The sequence below is a fragment of the Pteropus vampyrus genome, unplaced genomic scaffold, assembly GCF_000151845.1.
Source record: "Pteropus vampyrus isolate Shadow unplaced genomic scaffold, Pvam_2.0 Scaffold11, whole genome shotgun sequence".
In the NCBI taxonomy this organism is placed as follows: domain Eukaryota; kingdom Metazoa; phylum Chordata; class Mammalia; order Chiroptera; family Pteropodidae; genus Pteropus; species Pteropus vampyrus.
Genome location: NW_011888792.1, coordinates 9,963,650 through 9,966,832, shown reverse-complemented (window position 1 = coordinate 9,966,832; position 3,183 = coordinate 9,963,650). Strand labels below are relative to the sequence as shown.

The 3,183-nt window shown below is 29.2% G+C and overlaps 1 pseudogene; it reads right to left on the bottom strand.

The window, feature by feature from the left end:
* Positions 1-1,468: 1,468 nt before the first annotated feature.
* LOC111732138 lies at positions 1,469-1,535 on the bottom strand (annotated as a pseudogene).
* Between the last annotated feature and the right edge of the window lie 1,648 nt (positions 1,536-3,183).

Here is a 3,183-nt window from a genome sequence, read left to right as displayed (position 1 = left end):
CATGGATTACAGACATGTTCACCTATATCAATAGCAACTAGAGATCAAACCATTCCAGTGTTATGTTTCTCAATTTTACCATATTAATTCTTTACTTATTTTACCTTTAATTTTGCTTTCACCTCATGATTATTTTTTAAATGTATTTAATCTCTTTTGGCAGTGGGCAAAAAAAAAAAAATGGAAGAGTAAGAGGTAATAATGGACAATGATATAACCCAAAACATAAAATAATAAAACTGAAATGTTAAAATATGATAAAATATTTTTAAATATTTTAAAGAAAATTTTTCTCATAAACATTTTACTAGCTAGTTAGATAAAAATGTTTATATCCTTTAATCATGATACTATGTTATAAATAGATCATGAAAGTATTTTTATTTTAAAATATAAACATCTTTTTGTTTTCCTGAATTTTATCATTCTGTAAAATGGCAAGTAGTTTCCAAGGATAAAAATAATGACAAAACACAGCAGGAATGACTTAATAAATATGTTTGAGGTTATTTAAAATGAGGTATATGTTCCAAACAAAGGAAAAATGTTAATAATAGGGAAAATGTGGCAGGGAGGGCATATGGGAACTCTGCACTTTCCACTCAATTCGTCTTAAACCTAAAACTCAAAATATAGTTTGTTAATTTTTTAAAGGATGTAACAGGTATTTCTGATATTTTACAAAAAAAAAAGTCTATAACAAGAAAATAGTTGGTATCTTCAAAAAATGGTAAGTATTTTTGGAGGAAATTAAAATTCTTATACCCTAAATGCATTGTTTTCCAATCTCTAAAAACTACTCTTACAAAAGGCACTTCCTGAATTATTCTTTAGTGTTCCAGTTAAAAGTGGGTCTTTTAAATATATACTCTCACTGCTGCCTTATACATGTGAGCAAAGCATGGTAAAGACCTTAATCAGAGTTATATCAATTTTTATATACTCAGAATTTCACCTTAATGTTGTATGTTTATTTCACATAACATTGCATGTCAATCATTACATGATATCACAATAATTTCTCTGCTATATAAACTATACAATTATTTTAAAAATTGAAGCCCCCTAAAGCATTCTATCAGAGAATATCATACCCACATTAAAACCTTACAAAAAAGGAAAAAAAAACATAAACCAATTTTATATTTGAATATTAATACAAAAATCTTAAATAAAATATCAAACTGCTAGTTTATGATAGAGATGTAAAGAGTTTCTACATTAGGAAATCTAATGCAATAAACAACATTATTAGATCAAAAGAAAAAACATTATAATTTGATAACTAGAAAACAAGTAATGAAATTAAAAACAATACAAGATGCTTGCTACCAGTATCGCTGCACTTTTTAATTATTCTAGCCAATGCAATAAAAAAATTTAAAAAGTAATAACTGTCATTATTTAAAAGGCATAAATTTAAACCATTATATGCAGACAAAAATGTTAACAAAGAAAACTCAAAAAGTAAAATTTAAAAAATTGAAATTTATAAGATACTACATTTGATCTTAGCCAAAAGGCCAAGAAGTGATGAAATTTATAAGATGAATATTTGAGAGAGAGAAAGAGAGAGAGATTTTTGTATAACAGCAATATCACCTCCAATTTGAAATTTATAAAATCCTATTCACAATCACAAAATAATTAAAGTACATAAAAAAGAACTATCCAATTATGGAAACCTTACCATATTCTTCTATAGGAAGACAATATTGTAAATTTGGCCCCAGTTATTCAATGTACTTGAGTAGGCAGCCCCTAATACCTTGGTATTTATGCCTTTGCATTATGCCCTTGACTGTGGGCTGGACCTAGTTATTCACTTCTAATGAACACAATACAGCAAAAGTGATGGGCTGTCACTTCTTAAATCAGGTTACAAAAGACTCTGGTTTCTTTCTGTCTTATTTACACTCTCTCTCTCTGTGGCTGGTTCAGAGGTAAGCCAGCACCCATGTTGTAAGCTGACTTACAGAGAAGCTCATGGGGCAAGAAACTGAGGGCAACTTTTTGTCAATAGCTAAAAGAAAATAAGGTCCTCAGTCCAACAAAGCACGAGGAACTGAATCCTGACACCAGGCTGGAAGCAAATCCTACCCTAGTCTACCCTTGAGATGACTACGGCCCCAGCTGACACCCTGACTGCAGATTTATGATAGTCCTTGTGGCAGAGGCATCCAGCAAAGCCATGCCAGGACTCCTGATCCACATAAACTCTGATAATTTTTTTTTTAATTTAATAAAGTTAGGAGTATAGCGTTTAAACTGTTAAATTTTAGAGTGATTTCTTATATAGAAAGAGAACTAATATAGATTTCAATACAACAAAACAGATTTTGGCATTTAAAACACTAATATTAAATTCCCTTTAGCAAATGTTAAATAATTATCATGATAATTCTGATAAAAAAAAAAGAGCAGTGAGGAGAGATTTTTTTTCTCCTATCACTATATTGTAAAAGTACAGCCATTAAAACAGAATGTCTTTTGATTTAGGAAAAGACACAGATCAATGGAAAAGAATAAACAGTCCAAAAACAAAGGACATATATATAGGGATAAAGGGAACATTTGAAATCTGGGACAAAGATGGATAAATCAAACAATATCTTCAGGACAAATGAGTTTCCTTTTGAAAAAAAGAGATGACTAAAAAGCCCAAGGCCATTATATATACCAAATATTAATTCAAGGTAGATTAAAGTACTAAAAGTTAAAAAAGGAAAAAAAAGAAAACTATGTATTTGTTTAGGTAGTGAAGATGTCATATATGAATAAGACCAAAAACCAAAAGACATAATAGAAAGATTGATATATTTGACTATATAGATATTCAAATTTCCTTTATGATTAAAAATACTCTTAGACTTAAAACAAGAGGGCCAAGCAGAAAGAAAGTGTTTGGAAAATATGTAATAAAGAAAGGGAAATATATATAATCTAGAAAAGTATTCAACAAAAGAATAAAAAAAAAAAAACAACTGCTTAGAACATTTTAAAAAGCAGTTCAAATATATATGTATTATGTAGATTGCGTGTGTGTGTGTGTATGGGTATACAGTCAATACTCATTATTCAAAATTATATATTTGAGAATTGTCTTGCTCCCTGAAATTTATTTGTAACCTCAAAATAAAAAATCAGAGGGTACCTGGCCCTAGGTACCCTCTCTTCCCTTTC